Source organism: Thamnophis sirtalis, unplaced genomic scaffold, assembly GCF_051295495.1.
Source record: "Thamnophis sirtalis isolate CommonGarterSnake01/CBP01778 unplaced genomic scaffold, rThaSir2_p1.2 scaffold_11, whole genome shotgun sequence".
In the NCBI taxonomy this organism is placed as follows: Eukaryota; Metazoa; Chordata; class Lepidosauria; order Squamata; family Natricidae; genus Thamnophis; species Thamnophis sirtalis.
The window spans coordinates 25,206,149-25,228,786 of record NW_028261391.1 but is presented as its reverse complement, the minus strand read 5'-3'; positions in this window follow the sequence as shown (position 1 = coordinate 25,228,786).

Genomic DNA, 22,638 nt, shown 5'->3' with positions numbered 1-22,638 from the left:
TGTTTATCTGACTTAAAATTGAAATTGGTTTGCCACTATAGTTATTTTTCTACTAATGATATATACTCTTCTGAGATGATGATCATTTGACCACCCAGCATTAAGATATAAGATATACAATCAGCCTAAAATTTTATGTTAAATATAGGCAAAAAGTGCACACATTACAAAAGGCTATTTTTTTCTCAGAAGTTGACCTAATGGATCAAAGGGTTATCTGGTTATCTGGTTATTAAAAATTAAGGATCAGAGTCCGCTCCAATTTGCTAGCTAAAATGCAGTTCAATCAGTACACAGAATGAAAGCCCAGTTATTTTAAGTAATAAACATGAATTTGTACATTGTTGCTAACTGGTACATTATATATTTCCTATGGATAACATTCTTCCTGTACTTTAGATCCTGGATTTCTCTGTTGCTGAACTCAACTTTCCTGCATAAACACCACCTTACTATTCTTTCTAGCCATACTGAAATGTAGGATGGTTTGACTGTGCTTTTTTTGTGGGAAGGTTTGACAATGTGCTTTGGGGGGAGGGTTAAAAATAGCAATGTTATTATTTAAGAGCTTCTGTTAGGTGAGGAAGACAGCTTGTAAAAGGTCACAATCACAGTCACTACTGACAGGTTGAAATGTTTTTTTTTCCTCTCTCTCTTTAGAGAGAGGCTTAAATTTGCATTTAGTGAACATTCTAAAAGCTTTTGCAGACCATCCTGGTGTGTAGGCTTCAAATTAAAGAAGATTATTGCCTTGTGGGCAGGAGTTGCATATACTGTATACTGTTTCTCAATGTAGAGCTAGTTATTATGGACCAATAGCCTTTTTCCCCACTGAGATTGGATGGCTTTTGAAAAGATACTCTATGATCTCATCATTCATCCCATGATCTTCCAGAACAATACTTATGACTGTTGTTGTACCAGAGGTGGGTTCCTACCAGTTTGGACCGGCTCAGTTCAACCAGTAGTAATTTTCTGGCTTGGGTCGCTGGAACTGGCAGCGACTCAGGCCTGCCATGCCCCCGAACCGATTCCCTGGTCTCTTCTCCCATTGCCAGCATGTTTTTGCTCATGCGCAGAACAGTTTTTGGTAAACTGAGCATGCACAGCAACGTGTGGAATGTGCACGAGAGAAGCACGTGCAAAACGCCCGAACTGGTAATAAACCCACCATTGCATTGTACACGGAAAGGTCATTTTGTGGAACAGGAATTATGGCACATATTGTGTTCTCTGTGCAGTTATATTTTGATTAGCAACATGTTTAGAGTGTCTCTATTTTATTTAGAAGGCAGCTTTCAGAGATTTAGCAACCATTTAAAAAAAACACAAAATCTATAAATGGTGTTTCTCTACATTCTGCACAGACTATTTGAACACAAATTTGGCATTAGAAATCATAACAGCAAGAGAGCAGTGGGAGAGATTTTGCTCTCCTATTACTGATCTGTTGCCTTTTTTGTCCCAAGGAAGCGCAAAATAGCAGAATTAAATGTATTTAAGTATTCTGTCCATTTGGAATTATAATAATTATAACATTTATAGTTAATAATATAATATTATAAGTACTAAGAATGATACCATTGCTAATACTTATGTCTGTTGTGAATGGTTACACATTTCAAGATATTAGTTTGCACAAAATGATAACCCGGAATACAAAATACCTTTTGTAGATACATTCAATAACCAAATAAATAAATTATATTATGGATTTATAACATGGTAGTTCACATATCTATCTGACTAGAACTCAGTTCCAAAACAAAGTGAATCATCAATGATCCAGTAGTAGAGGTGTAGCAAGCTGCTCTGTTGTATGAATCCAACATTGCCCCTAACTCAATGTTTATATTTTCTCCTATGTTGTTTTTATTGAGTAGAATATTTTTAGTTTCTAATGCTGTCTTTAATAATTAACATTAGAACAAATGTATTAAGCAGCATAAGATCTCTTGTAGTTCAGGAAATATTATCCTCTTGCTGCTCTATATGCTTGCTCTTTCGGGTCAAGTCATCTGCTGGAGGCTATTGGCCTAGTTCAGTTCATATCTCATATCTTTTCCATGAAGCCTATGGCGTCTCTTTTTATGATGACCTTTTTAAATCTCTACCTCTGTCTAATATCTGTATGGATTTTTATTTTGTAACAGCGCTCTGATGCTTCTTGCAAACCACCTTGGAATATATGGGAAAAGAAATGGTAATCAATAAGCTTAGTTGATGTCTAAGCCTAAATCTGAGCATATGGATGTTGCTGCTATTCTTTGAAACCAATTTTTCTTTCTGCTACTCTGCTCCATTTCTTACAACAGGATTTTAGATAGTAAGCTTCTTGGGGTATATACTTCCCTTCCCTACCGGTTTGCAAATGTGAGTATGCATGCACTGGTGCACAGCCTTCCACGAATGTGCTTTTGGTGAAAAAAAGGCCTAAATGGGATGCCATAGAGCCGGGGTGGATGGGCAGAGCCACCTGCAATTTCTGCTACCAGTTCGGGCGAACCAGTCCAAACTGGTAGAATACCATCTCTGGATCTATCATGTTGGACTGAACCAAAATTCTATGCATGATACTGGAGTTGCATAAATATTACAAATTAAGCAGAAATAAAATGACATCATCATGTATGTTCTTCTAATATCAATTATTGCTGTGTATAACAAGTCATATCCTTTCAGTATAGTTACTTTTAAATGTAAGTGCTTGAAAATGTGAAATGTAAGGTATCTATCTTTTTAATGTTCCTGGTTTTTTTTTGTCAAAGTTATCTTCCTGTCTGAAAAAAATAAAGTAGTCTGCCAATCATTCTTGTAATGGCTTTCTGTCTAGGAAAGTCTGCAGTCATCATAACTAAAATTCGCTTACTTTAAAGAAAATTTGGTATGTACCAATACAGGAAAATGTGTAAAGAGTCCTAAAATATTTTTGCATCTTGGAGCGAAGGGAAGGGACGCGACAAAGCGGGTATGCAAACAGCAACCTTTATTTAGAACAGAGTGACTACGATTCAACGTGGCGTGGTTCGCGCCAAACATTTATACCTCCGGGTTTGAACGAGGAGCCAATGGGGTGTCGAGTAGCTCGACCAATCGGGGCGAGGATTGAAATGGCTCCGCCCGGGAACCAATCAGGAGGGAGTCCTTTATTCCCGCGCTTGGATTCTCGCGCTAGTATTCAACACCCCTCCCCCCCTAGTCAAAGTGTTCCCTTAGGAAGGGCAAACATAGTCTTGTAAGTAGGTGGGACGGTGACGTTCTCGTCCCGACCTTCGTGGCTCCCCGGCGGTTGTCGTCGGGGGGGGGAACCGCCGGCGGAGGTGTGTCCGTGGTGGGGCGGTGAATCTGCGACGCGGTCCCGTGAGATGGCGCTGGCCCCGGGCCCCGTGCCCGATGTCCATTTGCCCGGGGTGGCGTCTCCGTGGCAACAGGAGTGTCCGACTGTGGCCCCGTGCAGTCTGGTTGGGGTGTAGGTTCAGAGTCTCGATAAGGGCTTCGAGGAAGGGAGTAGCCGGTTGAGGCGCGTCTGTCCGAAAAGTTCGTATCGGCTTGTCCCCCGTTCCCCGGGTGGAGGCGGTCCGTTGGGGGGAAGGTCACCGAGGGTGGCTCATGCTGAGAGCGGGTGTCTGAGAGGCTCGGGCCGTCTGTTTCCGCGGGGAGGCGTCGCCTTAACTGGTCCACGTGGCGCCTCCATTGTGTTCCGTCGGCCAGGCCGACCCTGAAGGAACAGGGGCCAATCAGAGCTGTGATGGTTGCGGGAACCCACCGTGGATCCCCAGAGAAGGAGCGGGCCCATACAGGATCCCCTAACTTAAACGCGTGGGAAGGGAGGGCCCCCAGGTTGCTCGGCAGATCCCCTGCGTAAAGTGGATGGAGCCTGTCTAGGGGGGTTCGCAATCTCCTACCCATCAAGAGCTCCGCGGGACTTTTATTAGTCGTTGGGCAGGGTATGGAGTGCTGGCTCAAGAGGTAAGCCGCCACTCTTTCTTGCCAGTCGCCCTGGTCCATGCGGCCCAAAGCTTCTTTGGCTGAGCGAACTGCGCGCTCCGCCCGGCCGTTACTAGCTGGGTGATAAGGGGCGGTGGCTGCGTGTCTGATTCCTTGTTCGGCCAGGAATTCTTGGAACGTGGTGGAGGTAAACTGGGGCCCATTATCTGAGACTATCACATCCGGTAACCCATGGGTGGCGAACATCTTACGAAGGGCCCTCACTGTACTCTCTGCTGTGGTGGAGGTCATGATTACCAGCTCCACCCACTTGGAGTAAGCATCGACTACTATCATGAAGTTTCGGCCGTGGAAGGGGCCGGCAAAGTCAATGTGTAAACGGGACCATGGGCCTCTAGGGATTTCCCACTCACGAGGGGCGGCTGTGGGGGGATTCGGCCTAGAGTTTTGGCAGATCCTGCATCGGCCTACGTACTCTGCAATTTCCGAATCTAGCAAGGGCCACCACACATAGCTACGGGCTAAGGCTTTCATTCGCGCTATGCCTGGGTGGTTTTTGTGGAGTGCGGGCAGGATTCGTGCCCGCAGGGCTGTGGGGATCACTACCCTATCCCCCCAGACAAGACAACCCCCGTGAAGGGCGAGTTCGGCTTGTCGTGCTTTAAATGGTCGGAATCCTTCCGCTACCTTTTCCGCGGGCCAACCCCTCAAAACCCATGAAGCTACTTGGGATAGGACGGGGTCAGCCTTTGTGCAAGCTGCGACGTCCGCGGCAGAGACGGGGAGGTCGGATTCGGCGATGGACAAAATAGAGAGAGCGGGCACGTGGGCTGTGTCCGTCTCTGGCAAAGGGCAACGGCTCAGGGCGTCTGCGTGCCCTAGCTGCTTACCCGGACGGTATAACAGCGTATACGAATACGCCGTTAGGAACTCCGTCCAGCGTGTCATGCGGGGAGACAAAATGGGGGGGGTTGGCTTGTTGCCTGCCAGTAGCCCCAGGAGCGGCTTGTGATCCGTGACAAGGGTGAAATTCCTACCATAGAGGTAGTCATGGAACCGCTTAATGCCGGACACTGCAGCCAGGGCTTCCTTATCGATTTGGCTGTAGTTCCGCTCCGTGGAGGAGAGTGTCCGGGAATAGAAAGCTATGGGGGCCTCTGAGCCGTTCGGGAGGGCATGGCTCAGGACCGCCCCTATGCCATAGGGAGAGGCGTCGCAAGTCAGAACTAGGGGCATCCTATCGCTATATTGAATTAGGACTGCCGACGAGGTCAAAATGTCTTTTATAGCCGCGAACGCGTGCGCTTCACGGCTACCCCATTGCCAGGCCTCTGACCAGTCAAGCAGTCGGTGTAGTGGCTCAGCTAGCGACGCCTTGTGGGGAATAAAAGGGGCGTAGAAATTTAAAAGCCCCAGGAACGCCTGCAATTCCGCCCTAGAGGTGGGTGCAGGTGCATTTTTGATGGCGGCAACTTTGGAGGGAGTGGGGTGGATGCCTTGGGCATCGATGAGGAACCCCAAGAATTCTACTTTGGGAACAGCAATTTCGCATTTGCTGCGCTTTAGTTTCAGTCCTGCCTCCCTAAAACGTGTGAGAACCTCCCGCAGTATTTTCAGGAGTTCCGAGTGGCTGGGGGCTGCGACCAGGACGTCATCGAAGTAGGGAACGACGCCTGGGAGCCCGTGGAGCAACCGCTCCATGAGGCTCTGAAAAATTCCCGGAGCAACCGAAACGCCGAATTGGAGGCGGCGGCAACGGAAGGCCCCACGGTGGGTGACAATGGTCTGGGCTGTAGCCGCATCGTCGTCTACGGGAAGCTGCTGGTAGGCCTGTGCCATATCTAGCTTGGCGAAAATGCGGCCTTGCCCTAAGGAGTGGAGTAGGTGTTGCACTACGGGAACCGGATATGGATTTGCCTGCAGGGCCAAATTGATGGTCGACTTATAGTCGGCACATATTCTCACCGATCCGTCGGGTTTGACCGGGAGGACTATGGGGGTTTCCCAACGGGCGTGATCTACGGGCTCGATTACCCCCTGCTCTATAAGCTTATCAAGTTCGGCGTCTACCTTTGCTCTCAATGCGAAGGGGACCCTGCGTGCCTTCAGCCTAATGGGAGCGACCTGGGGATCGAGGCAGAGGGAAATGGGGGTGCCCTTATAACAGCCCAATTTCCCATCGAACACATCTGCGAACTCATCTAGAACGCTATCTACGGTGAGGGGGACTACCCTGTGCACCCCCTCTATGGTGAGGCCCAAGGCGGGAAACCAATCCAACCCAAGGAGAGCGGGCAGATCGTTCCTGACGATTAGAACTGGGAGTTCCCCCTTAAATTCTCCGTATTCCACCTGGATGTGGAATATTCCTGCCGTGGGAATCCCATTTCCCTGGTAGTCTAGGAGGGAGACCCCGACGGGGCGCAATTTGCTCTGGGGAACTCCGGGACAAAGGCGGGAAAACAAGGCCCAAGATAGGAGAGAACGGGAAGACCCGGAGTCCACCTCCATTCGACAAAGCTGACCTTCGAGTCGGACGGCGGTGCTGATTTTGCGATCGCCGGCGGGAACGTGGGAAGCCTGGTAGACCACGCAGTCGGCGCCGGAGGGCTGGTAGGTTGAGTGGCAGTCCTCAGCTCGCCTCGCAGGACGTGGCTGTTGGCGGCGTTGCGGTGCCTGGCGCTGGTCGCTGGGCTGCATGAACGATGGGGCTGGCACGAGAGCCCGGCAGACCCTGGCGAGGTGTCCTTCTCCTCGGCAGCGGCGGCAGACGGCGGAACGGAACGGGCAGGATGCGCGGCTGTGGCGGCCGCCGCATCCGCGGCAAGGTGCGTTTGAGACTGGCTGAGCGGGCGTCGGTGGTTGCTGGTGTGGCCTCCGCTTCGGCTGCGTCCTCATTTGTCCGACGGTTTCCTCCTCCTCATCTTCAGCAGGAGAGAGGTCGTCGACGAGGTTCGTCTGGGTGGAAGGCCCCGCGGTGGTTTGCGCGGGGGTTTTCAGCTGGAGGCGTTCGATGTCGGCCGTGGATTGTTCGGAGAGCTCAGCTGCTCGAGCGGTCTCCACGGCTTGCACCAAGGTGATTTTGTGGTTCCGGAGCATGCGGCTGCGCAAATGCACGTCGCGGACCCCGCATACAAACTGCTCCACGAGGTTCTCCTCCAGGTCTGCAAAATCGCACTGGGCGGCCACTGTGCGCAAAACCTCTAGAAACTGGCTGATGGATTCGTTGGGCTTCTGCACTCCGCGGCGGAAGGTGAAGCGGCGTGCGATCAGAGAGGGTGAGGGAGCGTAGTGGTTCCTCAGCCTGGACATCAGTTCGTCCCACCCAAGTTTGTAGGCTGGCCTCGGGGCGGCCAGGGCTCTCGCAGAGGCGAACATGGAAGGCTCACAGCAGGACAAGAAGAAGCTGCATTTCTCCTCGTCGGTCTGTGCCTGGTTCTTCGATGCGATTAAGTAGCACTCGAAACGCTCCATGAAGCCGTCCCATGATTCTCCGGCGGATCCGAATGGCGCGAAAGGAGGAAGCGCTGATGCCATCGTGGTGAGGAGCCAGAGAGGGGGGGGAGGAAGAAGGCGGAGAAAATTTTTCGTTCGCTGCCGGAGTTCTCAGCCTGAGGATAGCGTTCGTGCTGGTTCAGACGCGGTGGCAGCTGGCTTGTTCTTCTCCGTGGTCGCGGGAATCGGTATCCCACCTTCGTCGCCAGTTTTGCATCTTGGAGCGAAGGGAAGGGACGCGACAAAGCGGGTATGCAAACAGCAACCTTTATTTAGAACAGAGTGACTACGATTCAACGTGGCGTGGTTCGCGCCAAACATTTATACCTCCGGGTTTGAACGAGGAGCCAATGGGGTGTCGAGTAGCTCGACCAATCGGGGCGAGGATTGAAACGGCTCCGCCCGGGAACCAATCAGGAGGGAGTCCTTTATTCCCGCGCTTGGATTCTCGCGCTAGTATTCAACAAATATGTCTATTATTATCTAATTATCAGTCATTGTTTAATTAAGTTCCACTAAGGATGTTTGATGTTTTCAGCTGTTAGAATTTTCCAGTTTGATAAGAGTCTACTTTTTACCTACACTAGTTATTTTATTCTTTTCTATTATTCTATGTATGTGCTATTGTTACAGATGTGTGCAATTAAAAAGTGGATGTTGTCTTTATAGTTGGCAAACCTAAGAAAAGAATGGAGCCTAATGGAAACTAATTCTTTCACTCCCTATGTTCCCTCCTTTGCAAAATGTAAAGTCGAATATATGGTCAGAAATAATATTCAAATTCATTCAAAATACTCTATTTTTAAAAAATAATGTTAAAAATTTCCAATGCTTTGGATTTATTCCAAACAGTATCTCAGAACATAGCCATTTCCTGCGGAGTGACATTTGTTCATTTATGGTTTCATTTGTGACATTGCATAGAATTGTACAACAATGCCTGTACAACAATGCCAGCTGGCTGGGGAATTCTGGGAGTTGAAGTCCTCCAGGCTTAAAGTTGCCAAGGTTGGAGATCCTTGCTTTAAATGACTGTGCCACTGCTGTGATCTTGATGATTAGTCCCGTCATCTCCCAGCACTCAATTCCATGGGAAATCACTGTCATGTACTCTGCTATCTGAAGTACATGTGGATAATCTCACTTTTTCTCCTTGTTCAGTGAAGTTTTGAAGAACCGTTCCAATCACCAGTTCTTCGGTCTTTGTGCAGTCATCTTCTCCACATTGCACAAAGCTATATTTGCTTAGTTTTCATTGGAAGTCTATGTAGAGGATAATTCTTAAGCATCATGTTAAGTTACCATTATTTTAATTGATTAATAACTTCTATTTATTTACTAATAAATTAAAAATATTTTTCAGAAGTTTACAAAGCAATCTAAAAATATATCCATTATAGTTAAAAACAATACAAATATAAAAATGGAACAACCAATAACTAATGAAAGTTGTAATAGAGCAATGATAATTTAAGAGATTATGATAATGACAAATAAAAATTATAGCAAAAGATTCACATGCACTTATTTATTTCTTTTATACACAATTAACAAAACAATGTTTAACCTTTAAAAATAGAAAAGAAACATACCCAAAAGAAACTAATATTATAAATTATGAAAAAAACGAAATAAGAAAAATCTACCTCGTATCTTATACTTATGCCTAGTTATTTAAATATAAATGAAGATAAATTTCATTTTATTCCATTTATATCTAAATAAAATTAAACCAGTTTATATGATTACCCAAATGATTAATTAAAATGCATTTAATAATTTCCCCTACTTTCATGATAAAAATTTCCATTTAGTAGTAGTCCCAGGAGGGCATCACTTAAGACTTTTGAAGGAAATGTACTTAGAAACCAAAAAAAAGGGCAGAATTTAGATTAATATTGAAGGCATTAAATCAATGAATTATTAAAGGGAATATTCTGCCTCTACTCTCAGCTGCCTTGGTAGGCATGTGAAGTTTCTATGTGTATAATTTTCTTATTACTTTCACTAGAGAAATTAGCTCTGCAGGCATTTTACATAGAACTGATTCTTTCACTGAAGTCAACAGTGAAATCTGTAACAGCCAGGCCAATCCCTATCACAATGAACATAAGATGAAAGAAAAGGACGGCTCCACAGACAACTAAATAAGCATGTGTGAGATGGCTTCCAATGAATTTGTTATGAAAATGTGATATTAGCACTGTTTGGGGGAAGGAAATGAAGTGACAGGTAAGCAGTGTTCATCCCATGAGATAAACAACCTGTGGTGCGTCACATGTTATTAAATCCAATCCCAGCATTTATAAGAACCATTTCCACCAGCAAGATATGCTGAAGGTTTTCAACAATAACTAACCCCAGTTCTTGAAGATTACAGTATACGTATGATCTCAGGCTACCTGAAAATGTCTATTACATTTTTGCATGCTGGGAGGGTGATTTTTATACACACAAGGCCCATCTTATTATTATAGCATGCAATAAACTCACCAGCATTTCATTGATCCCATGCTGGTCACTTTATTTCTTTTTTATCTTCCAGTTCATGTTTAAATATAACTACTGAAAACATTCTGCAGACTTACCCCACTTGGTATCCTTCTTGCTAGGACTGCAAATCCCAGAATTTCCAGCCAACAGAAAATTGGAAATCGTAGCCTAATACATCTGAAGGCTTCCAGGAAAAATTAGTAAACTTAGCAAAGTTAAAATCTTTTACTACTGATAATGAAAGACAATAATACTTTATGACCCAGCATAGATTTCACACTGCAGTAAAGTCTGATGAGTTCTTTAATAACAGTCACTAAAGAAATCTGTGTTCTTTTTCTAGATAATAGATGATTGATAGATAGATAGATAGATAGATAGATAGATAGATAGATGGATGGATGGATGGATGGATGGATGGATGGATGGATGGATGGATGGATGGATGGATGGATGGATGGATGGATGGATGGATGGATGGATGGATGGATAAATAGATAGATAGATAGATAGATAGATAGATAGATAGATAGATAGATAGATAGATAGATAGATAGATAGATAGACAGACAGACAGACAGACAGACAGACAGACAGACAGACAGACAGACAGATTTTAAGTAGGAATAGAGATTTGGATTTAGATTTAGATGATTAAATTTAAATTTTCAACAGAATACATTAGAAGGTATTAAATTCAATAAAACAAGGACGTATGGACAAAATGAAAACCAGAGACCCATGATTCTAAACTGTGGAATCAGGATGATCTCCAAATCTAGTAGAAGAAAATTTGGCTACTTTCTGATCAATCAATCAATCTGAGATTTAACTAAATCTTGTTATCTCTATGAAATAGTTCATTCTATCCATTAGAAAGTAATTGTAATATTTGGGAGGGGATAACTCTTGGTTCATGTTGACAGAAAAACCAGTATATTTTGCCACCAGAATTAAATTTCTATCATTCAGATTTATTGATGGATGATATGTCAGGCCCGAAACCAAGGGAGACATATGGAGATTCTTCCAAACTTGAGTTCTTTATTGTTCCACACTATGACAAAACCTTTCCAGATTCTAATATTTATAATATACTCTGTGAACTTTAGGGAGGAGCTGTCTTAACCCTCTTTCTCTCACACATAATATCTGGATTGACTTGCCTCTAACTCTTCTGGAATGCATTCCTCCTTCCTAGGTTTCCATCTCCTTACTATATTCTATCACCTAATCACATATCCCATTCACTTGCCAGCTGCCTTAAAAAATAGTGGTATCTTTCAGCGGGATATGCCTATCAGTTCAAAATTAAATGAAGTTGCTGCAAAGATGTAAACCATAAAAACCAAGGCTCTCTGCACATCTGTTTTTATTCTGTTTGGCAGGTTCTGAATTAATAAACAACTAGCCAAGAATAACATTTTATGTTTTAGAAGCTATGGAGAGACTGTGGCATATGACCCAATATGGAAAAGGTTTCTTGGATGTTGATAGAGGACCATAAAGTAATCTTGAATCTTGATTTTTAGGGCCACTGGAGAGTGTGAAATCGTTTTTATGTTTAACAGTGGTAGTTCTAAAAGAAATATGTTTGAAGACTGTAACTATCTAGGGAAATATTAGGATAGTCATAGTTTCCCCATAGATTATTGTTGTATATGGTGCATACATGTCATTCAGTTTTGTATGCTATCTTCATCAAAAAATTCTGAACAATGCACACCAATACAAAACAATGCTGTTATAAAATTAATTGACTAATAACCAGTAGAAGAAAATCCAATTATATCAATAACTGATAGCTAATAATTTAGTCTCCTAACTATTAGATTACCCCCCCCCCCAAAAAAAAAACCAAATGAGGCCTGGAAGCCATATTTTGCATTGGGCCTTCTGACCTGCCACATTTAATGCTGTGGAAAATTGCTGAGGGTGCTGGGCAGGGACTTGGACTTTCATTTGGGTGAGGAAAACTTGGAAACTTTCAGATTCAGGCTTTCCCAGATGTGCTAATATGACATCTCTAATAGCCTCAAAGTCTTCTTTCATTGGGGGTGTTACTTGGAACCCTGACAGTGAGATCCCTTCAATTGAATTTAAACAGAACAATGCAGTAAATTAGCACTGGCATGAATTGTGTCTATCATTGTGGCTGCGCCTCCAAATACCATACATAAATAAACTCAGCACAATTCTATTTCTTAAAGAATTCTGAGGTTTAGCATTGGGAAATAAGAATATTTTTAAAAACAAAAACTAAGCTACAGAGCTTCTTTAGGTTAGTGATTATCTAGCCATAAAATACAACAACGGCTTCAGAAGTCATTAGTATTAATTCTAAATTATAATTTGCTAAATTTAACATTTAGCTAAATTTAACAAATAAAAAGTTCTTGTTAACTAAGAAGCCACAATCATATATTTGGATAAAGGATAATTAGACATAATTCTTTCAAGAAGCCATTGATAGAATTTAATCAGAATATTATTAGTCTAAACAATGCTTGGTGCGGGGAATTGTTCAGATAATTCTCAAAAATTTAAGAACGTTAAATTAAATTTTAAGATTGAAGAATTTTTCTGTGTATGCCTGTCAAAAATCGGACTGAATTTTGTATCTCTTTGGATCAGTCAACAAGAACAAAAATTGGAACAATTAAAGATAGCATCATGTCTGTTTTGGAACACTTAATTTATAGATGTATTGAATTTGTATATATTTAATCACAAGCAGAAATTACAATTAATGTGTGAACATTATGAGCTGGCCAATTTTGGAGACAACATCCTTAAATCCATGACCCTTGTAGTTTTGGTGCTTCATCCAGTTCAATATTATTCTGTCTTACAAAACAAAACTGGAAGTTCTCTCTTCTAATCCTCCCTTTTCCCATTCCAAGTTGCTTTTTTGAAGATGCGTCTGGAAGTAAGATGGAAGCCAAGTGTTACAACAACTCTGTAAATCTCTAAAATTGTAAAAAAGTACAGTAAGTAAGAATGAAAGAAATGCCTGGAGCCAAATGAGAGAAATGAAAACTGGATGAGAGCTGTTTTTTCATTCCAATAATTACAATGGCCAAATTGATATGTAGAGCAAAATAATTATAAACTATTATTATAAGAAATTCAGTTTGGCTTTTATTATCATTTGTAAATCAAGCTGCAATAATAAATTGAGACAAATAAACATTTGAAATGCTTTACTCAAAAGTTATATGTATGTATGTATGTATGTATGTATGTATGTATGTATGTATGTATGTATATAAAACACAACTTTTGTAACTTTTGAGTAAAGCATTTCAAATGTTTATTTGGTATGCCCCAATTATGGGATGAAGCTAACTGCTTCCATTCTCTGTCAATCGGCTCGTCACAAGAGTCCATCACGACAGAAACCCAATATTTTTACTGTTGCCTTTGTTATATTTGTGTTTTTATTTGTGCTGATAAATAAATAAAGGGAGACTAGTATAGATCTATTTCAAGCTATTTAGCTCTCATCAGCTAGGTTCGAATCCCAGTAAGGGTATGGCTAGCTGATGAGAGCTAAATAGTTTGAAATAGATCTATACTAGTCTCCCTTTATTTATTTATCAGCACAAATAAAAAAACACACACGCGCACACACACACACAAATATATATGTGTATATGTGTGTGTGTGTGTGTGTGTGTGTATGTATGTATGTATGTATGTGCATATAGAGTGTCCTTATATGGGAGCTGGTTAGGGAATCATATATTGCAATTCTAACCAAAAATAAGTGTCATGGACTTTAATGAGACTCTTGGATGAGTTAAAATTACTGAAGAGAATAAAAAAGTAAGTGAAAACTGGGGGAAAACACATTGTGGACTGTGTTTTTTGCGAGAAATATTTGAATTTACTATTTCTAATCAAAAATGGAGGAGAAAGGAGAACATACGATATAAGGATATTCTCTTTTATAATGTGTTGATTCTTCAACATTACATTACCATTGTTCAATCTGTTTCCAGTGTATTTATAGCTCAGGGTGTAAGATTTTACAAGATGAATAGCTCCCTCAATGGCAATTTAATGGATATCTCTTTTGTCTTATTGATGCAGTTCATAGTAAAGTAGCATTGATTAACCCTAACCCTAACCCTAACATCAGGGGGGATAAATTTCTACAATGTAAGTGCCACCACATAAAACTGCCAACTAGGGCCTGCCAAATACAGCTATGTAACCAATAGAACCTGTAAAATGCCCATTCTATTATATTAGGTAAAATGGGCAAAAGAAATTTAGGCTAGGGGGACCCAAAGGATTGATGAGATCATTAGGTGGCTTCCTTGCTAATATAATATCTTGTGTGCCTTATGCTTTTAACACATTTTAATAAAGTTTGATATTTTATGACATGTTTATTTTCTTATTATCTGTTGTATGCCAATCATTCTCACTTCTTGGGAGAGGTCCGCCTCTATAAATTTGATATATGCATGTATGTGTTTGTATGTATGTATGTATGTGTATGTATGTACACACCCACACCCACAAATAAATAAAAAAGTATTACCATACTATTTATAAATGCTTTGTATTTTTTGTAACGCCTACATTTCTATTAATAATCCTGTTCCAGCTCCACAGATGTGTACAGAATTTGATTGATGTGAGTCACCACATTGTAGCAATTTGCATGATGAAAAATTTCATTTTCTTCTACTTATTTGAAGTATTCAATTAAACAGTGCAATGCCAGCTCAGTAATCCTTTATTAAGGGGGTGGGGGGGGAATTGCTGGAATAGAGGAGGCAAGGCAGGGCTAGAATAAATACCCCTGATTCCAACCAACCAGAATTATAATTTCTGGATTCACATGTCCATTATAACTGAATCATTTTCCCTATAAAGATAAGTGTGTTCTTTTGGGACATATATTGAAGGTGTAAGATATGTTATACACTCATCAAATCTTGGACAACAGTGATACCTGAATTACAATTCCTATTGTTTTTATTATTATTTTTTGAAATCAAACCAGTTTTTCCTAGAAATGTAAATGCATCTGTGATAAATCTGTTAACACAAGCTCTGTCCCTTTTAGATCTGAATTTCATCCTTGCATACATGCATGGAAGGAAGGAGCTTGCACCTAATGGTAGAATGACACTCTCATTATTTTGACAAAAGCTTTAGATGTGAAATATTATGATCTGTCATTCGATAACAATAATAAAGTCACCTAGAGAGCGGTTGGAGGGCCAGCTGGTCTGAATCCGATCGAACATTAGTAAGAATTCATGTTAAATCCTACTTAGTGGCGATAAAAGCAGCAAAGCAGCAACATTTTTCCGCTCTTATTGCTTCTGCAGATAACTGCCCAGCCGTTCTGTTTAGAGTGACCCGCTCCTTACTTAACCAAGGAACTGGGAATGACCCCTTGCAGGGTAGGGCTGAAGAATTTGTTCAGTATCTGCAGAATAAAATTGCTCAGATTCGGACAGGCTTGGACTCTGACTGGGTAGATTCGGGCGAGTCAACGGGGATGAATATTGTGGAGACTATCTAGGATGAGTTTGACCCTGTGACCCCTGAGGACATGAACAGGATTATGGGGAGACTCAGTGCTGCCACTTGTGTGCTGAACCTGTATCCCTCTTGGTTAGTTTAGGCTTACCGGGAGGGGACAGGAGGCTGGCTCCAGGTGATTACCAACGCTTCATTGAGAGAGGAGTTCTTTCCCCCCACCTTGAAAGAGGTGGTGGTTAGGCTCCTCCTTAAGAAGCCTTCCCTGGACCCAGCTTCTTTAGCCAATTATCACCCAGTCTCCAACCTTCGCTTTGTAGTGAAGGTTGTCGAGAGTGTGATAGCATGTCAGCTTCCCCAGTACTTGGATGAAGCTGCCTACCTGGATCCGTTTCAGTTGGGTTTCAGGCCAGGGTACAGCATGGAGATGGATTATCTCTGGTGGGCCTGGGATAGGGGCTGCTCCTCTGTCCTGGTCTTATTAGACCTCTCGGTGGCTTTTGATACCATCGACCATGGTATCCTACTGCAATGACTCAGGGGGTTGGGAGTGGGGGGAACTGTTTTGCAGTGGTTCTCCTCCTACCTGTCAGATCAGTCGCAGTTCGTGTTGACTGGAGGACAGGGATCGACCCCGAGGCATGTCACTTGTGGGGTGCCCCAGGGGTCAAGTTCTTTTACCCCTCTTGCTAGGCGAGATCATACGTAGTTTTGAGGTACGGTATCGTCAATATGCTGATGATACCCAACTTTTCATCTCTACCCCAAACCACCCAAACAATGCCCTCAATGTGATGTCCTGATGCCTGGAGGCTGGGCGGATCTGGATGGGGAGGAACAGGCTCAAGCTCAATCCCTCCAATCTGAGTGGCTGTGGTTTCTGTCATCCCGATTTGTGCATCTTGTTCCATCTTTGATGATAGAAGGAGAAACTTTACATCCCTGGATACGTGGCTTAGTTTAGAAGAACACCTGATGGCCGTGACCAGGGACGGCTTTTACCAGGTTCACCTGCTACATCAGTTGCGCCCCTTTCAGGATCGGGATGCTCTGTGCACAGTCACTCATGCCCTTGTCCTTTCTCACCTGGACTACTGCAACACTCTCTACATGGGTCTACCCTTGAAGAGCACCTGGAGGCTTCAGCTGGTCCAGAATGTAGCTGCATGGGTTATCATGGGGATACCTAGATGCTCCCATGTTACACCCCTTTTAAGCAGCCTGCACTGGTTGCCGGTTGTCTTCCGGGTGCGATTCAAGGTACTAATTATGACCTTTAAAGCCTCCATGGCTTAGGCCCAGGGTACCTGCGAGACCACCTATGGCACCAGTAGCTCCCACTGTCCAGTGTGATCCCACAGAGTTGGCCTCCTTAGGGTGCCGTCGGCCAGACAGTGTTGGCTAGCGACCCCCAGGGGGAGAGCCTTCTCTGTGGGAGCGCCTTCCCTCTGGAATGAGCTGCCCCTGGAGCTTCGCATAATCCCCAAACTCCGGTCCTTCTGACGCGCTCTAAAAAGTTGGCTTTTCCAGCAAGCCGGCCTGGCCTGAATAGAATAAAATATAGGATTAATTTGGTTGTTAATTTTAATTTAATTTTAAAGATTTCATTGTAAATATCAATTGGGTTTTTTTGGATACTTTATTTAATGTCCCTTTTAATGTTTGTAATATGTCTTTTCTTTTATGTTGTATGCCGCCCTGAGTCCTTGGGAGAAGGGCGGCATATAAACCCAATAAACCGAAACCAACCAACCAATAACAATTAGAAAATTGGATCCCAACCCATATAGCTGCTCAAAAGTATATTATGATCAACACTACTGAAAGCTGCTCAGAGAACAGTGAGCAAAAGGATGGATATACCACCAACATCCCCACTCTGCCACATGTTAACAAGTGCAACCAAAGCTACTAAATCATATTCTGAAACCAGAATGAAATAAATCTGGATAATCTGTTTCTTCCAGTATTCTTTTTAGCTGCAGATGGACCACTTTCTCAAAAATCATCAAAAACTGTTGATTCCAAGGACAGTCACTTGAGGAGGCTGTATGCCGCTACCTCTTTCAAGATTGGGGGCATCACCTTTTTGTCTATGAACACAGCATTGCTGCAGGGACCCAAACAAGGGACATCTCCCTGACCATTTCAAAACCCAAGAGAGACCTGTTCAAGAAACAGGCGGCCAAGATGACATCTGAGAGATCCATTTATCTCTTATTCAGGAGCCAGATTGATCCCAGATTTATCATCAGACTATCCTTTCATAATTTCAGCTGGCTCTGCACAGTCTGAGTACAAGAGAGAGTAAATCTGAACAACTGTATCCACTAGATAACCTGACTGATCTTCAGGATGATGGCCCAGCAGATATTGTGGGTGGCTCTCCCAAACCAATAAGAAATATTATGAATCATGCCCTTTAGTCATGCAGTTCTGTTGACAGATTCTACTTATCAAGGAACATAGATGGGTGTGGAATGTTGCAAGTACTCTAGACAGTTGAGGAAGAAAAAGGGGCGTTAGAATAAGATATAAAGGGTAGTGAAGAAGATGTACTGAAGCTAGTACACTATGAAGGCTTATTGAATACTGGAGAAACTGGAATCTTGTCAGTGGCTGTTGAATACTAGCGCGGGAAATACAAGCGCGGGAAGAACTCCCTTTCTGATTGGTTCCCGGGCGGAGCCGGTTCAATCCTCGCCCTGATAGGTCGAGCTACTCGACGCCCCATTGGCTCCTCGTTCAAACCCGGGGGTATAAATGTTTGGCGCGAACCACGCCACGTTGAATCGTAGTTACTCTGTTCACAATAAAGGTTCCTGTTTTGCATACCCGCTTGTCGCGTCCTTCCCTTCGCTCCAAGATGCAAAACTGGCGACGAAGGTGGGATCCCGGTTCCCGCGACCACGGAGAAGAACAAGCCAGCTGCCACCGCGTCTGAACCAGCACGAAAGCTATCCTCAGGCTGAGAACTCCGGCAGCGAACGCAAAATTTTCTCCGCCCTCTTCCTCCCTCTCTCTGGCTCCACACCACGATGGCATCATCGCTTCCTCCTTTCGCGCCATTCGGAGCCGCCGGAGAATCATGGGACGGCTTCATGGAGCGTTTCGAGTGCTACTTAATCGCATCGAAGAACCAGGCACAGACCGACGAGGAGAAATGCAGCTTGTTCGCCTCTGCGAGAGCCCTGGCCGCCCCGAGGCCAGCCTACAAACTTGGGTGGGACGAGCTGATGTCCAGACTGAGAAACCACTACGCTCCCTCACCCTCTCTGATCGCGCGCCGCTTCACCTTCCGCCGCCGAGTGCAAAAGCCCAACGAATCCATCAGCCAGTTTCTAGAGGCTTTACGCACGGTGGCCGCCCAGTGCGATTTTGCAGACCTGGAGGAGAACCTCGTGGAGCAGTTTGTATGCGGGGTCCGCGACGTGCATTTGCGCAGCCGCATGCTCCGGAATCACAAAATTACCTTGTTGCAAGCCGTGGAGACCGCGCGAGCCGCGGAGCTCTCCGAACAATCCACGGCCGACATTGAACGCCTCCAACTGAAACCCCCCGCGCAAACCGCCGCGGGGCCTTCCACCCAGACGAACCTCGTCGACGACCTCTCTCCTGCTGAAGACGAGGAGGAGGAAACCGTCGGACAAATGAGGACGCAGCCGAAGCGGAGGCCACACCAGCAACCACCGACGCCCGCTCAGCCAGCCTCAAACGCACCCTGCCGCGGATGCGGCGGCCGCCACAGCCGCGCATCCTGCCCGTTCCGTTCCGCCGTCTGCCGCCGCTGCCGAGGAGAAGGACACCTCGCCAGGGTCTGCCGGGCTCTCGTGCCGGCCCCATCGTTCATGCAGCCCAGCGACCAGCGCCAGGCACCGCAACGCCGCCAACAGCCACGTCCTGCGAGGCGAGCGGAGGACTGCCACTCAACCTACCAGCCCTCCGGCGCCGACTGCGTGGTCTACCAGGCTTCACAAGTTCCCGCCGGCGATCGCAAAATCAGCACCGCCGTCCGACTCGAAGGTCAGCTTTGTCGAATGGAGGTGGACTCCGGGTCTTCCCGTTCCCTCCTATCTTGGGCCCTGTTCTCCCGCCTTTGCCCCGGGGTTCCCCAGAGCCATTTGCGCCCCGTCGGGGTCTCCCTCCTAGACTACCAGGGAAATGGGATTCCCACAGCAGGAATATTCCACATCCGGGTGGAATATGGAGACTTTAAGGGGAAACTCCCAGTTCTAGTCGTCAGGAACAATCTGCCCGCTCTCCTTGGGTTGGATTGGTTTCCCGCTTTGGGCCTCACCATAGAGGGGGTGCACAGGGTAGTTCCCCTCACCGTAGATAGCGTTCTAGATGAGTTCGCAGATGTGTTCGATGGGAAATTGGGCTGTTATAAGGGCACCCCCATTTCCCTCTGCCTCGATCCCCAGGTCGCTCCCATTAGGCTGAAGGCACGCAGGGTCCCCTTCGCATTGAGAGCAAAGGTAGACGCCGAACTTGATAAGCTTATAGAGCAGGGGGTAATCGAGCCCGTAGATCACGCCCGTTGGGAAACCCCCATAGTCCTCCCGGTCAAACCCGACGGATCGGTGAGAATATGTGCCGACTATAAGTCGACCATCAATTTGGCCCTGCAGGCAAACCCATATCCGGTTCCCGTAGTGCAACACCTACTCCACTCATTAGGGCAGGGCCGCATTTTCGCCAAGCTAGATATGGCACAGGCCTACCAGCAGCTTCCCGTAGACGACGATGCGGCTACAGCCCAGACCATCGTCACCCACCGCGGGGCTTTCCGTTGCCGCCGCCTCCAATTCGGCGTTTCGGTTGCCCCTGGGATTTTTCAGAGCCTCATGGAGCGGTTGCTCCACGGGCTCCCAGGAGTCGTTCCCTACTTTGACGACGTCCTGGTCGCAGCCCCCAGCCACTCGGAACTCCTGAAAACACTGCGGGAGGTCCTCACACGTTTTAGGGAGGCAGGACTAAAACTAAAACGCAGCAAATGCGAAATTGCTGTTCCCAAAGTAGAATTCTTGGGGTTCCTCATTGATGCCCAAGGCATCCACCCCACTCCTTCCAAAGTCGCCGCTATAAAAAACGCACCCGCACCCACCTCTAGGGCGGAATTGCAGGCGTTCCTGGGGCTTTTAAACTTCTACGCCCCTTTTATTCCCCACAAGGCGTCGCTAGCTGAGCCGCTACACCGACTGCTTGACCGGTCAGCGGCCTGGCAATGGGGTAGCCGTGAAGCGCACGCGTTCGCGGCTATAAAAGACATTTTGACCTCGTCGGCAGTCCTAATTCAATATAGCGATAGGATGCCCCTAGTTCTGATTTGCGACGCCTCTCCCTATGGTATAGGGGCGGTTCTGAGCCATGCCCTCCCGAACGGCTCAGAGGCCCCCATAGCCTTCTATTCCCGGACACTCTCCTCCACGGAGCGGAACTACAGCCAAATCGATAAAGAAGCCCTGGCTGCAGTGTCCGGCATTAAGCGGTTCCATGACTACCTTTATGGTAGGAATTTCACCCTTGTCACGGATCACAAGCCGCTCCTGGGGCTACTGGCAGGCGACAAGCCAACCCCCCCCATTTTGTCCCCCCGCATGACACGCTGGACGGAGTTCCTAACGGCGTATTCGTATACGCTGTTATACCGTCCGGGTAAGCAGCTAGGGCACGCAGACGCCCTGAGCCGTTGCCCTTTGCCAGAGACGGACACAGCCCACGTGCCCGCGCTCTCTATTTTGTCCATAGCCGAATCCGACCTCCCAGTCTCTGCCGCGGACGTCGCAGCGTGCACAAAGACCGACCCCGTCCTATCCCAAGTAGCGTCATGGGTTTTGAGGGGTTGGCCCGCGGAAAAGGTAGCGGAAGAATTCCGACCCTTTAAAGCACGACAAGCCGAACTCGCCCTTCACGGGGGTTGTCTTGTCTGGGGGGATAGGGTAGTGATTCCCACAGCTCTGCGGGCACGAATCCTGCCCGCACTCCACAAAAACCACCCAGGGATAGCGCGAATGAAAGCCTTAGCCCGTAGCTATGTGTGGTGGCCCTTGTTAGATTCGGAAATTGCAGACTACGTAGGCCGATGCAGGATTTGCCAAACCTCCAGGCCGAATCCCCCCACAGCCGCCCCTCGTGAGTGGGAAATCCCTAGAGGCCCATGGTCCCGTTTACACATTGACTTTGCAGGCCCCTTCCACGGCCGAAACTTCATGATAGTAGTCGATGCTTACTCCAAGTGGGTGGAGCTGGTAATCATGACCTCCACCACAGCAGAGAGTACAGTGAGGGCCCTGCGTAAGATGTTCGCCACACATGGGTTACCGGATGTGATAGTCTCGGACAATGGGCCCCAGTTTACCTCCACCACGTTCCAAGAATTCCTGGCCGAACAAGGAATCAGACACGCAGCCACAGCCCCGTATCACCCAGCTAGCAACGGCCGGGCGGAGCGCGCAGTTCGCTCTGCCAAAGAAGCTTTGGGCCGCATGGACCAGGGCGACTGGCAAGAAAGAGTGGCGGCTTACCTCTTGAGCCAGCACTCCATTCCCTGCCCAACAACTAATAAAAGTCCCGCGGAGCTCTTGATGGGTAGGAGATTGCGAACCCCCCTAGACAGGCTCCATCCACTTTACGCAGGGGATCTGCCGAGCAACCTGGGGGCCCTCCCTTCCCACGCATTTAAGTTAGGGGATCCTGTATGGGCCCGCTCCTTTTCTGGGGATCCACGGTGGGTTCCCGCTACCATCACAGCCCTGACTGGCCCCTGTTCCTTCAGGGTCGGCCTGGCCGACGGAACACAATGGAGGCGCCACGTGGACCAGTTAAGGCGACGCCTCCCCGCGGAAACAGATGGCCCGAACCTCTCAGACACCCGCTCTCAGCATGAGCCACCCTCGATGACTTTCCCCCCAACGGACCGACTCCACTCGGGGAACAAAGCCGTTACGAACTTTGCGGACAGACGCGCCTCACCCGGCTACTCCTTTCCTCGAAGCCCTTATCGAGACTCTGAACCTACACCCCAACCAGACTGCACGGGGCCACGGTCGGACGCTCCTGTTGCCACGGAGACGCCACCCCGGGCAAACGGACATCGGGCACCGGGCCCGGGGCCAGCGCCATCTCTTGGGACCGCGTCGCAGATTCACCGCCCCACCACGGACACACCTCCGCCGGCGGTTTCCCCCCCCGACG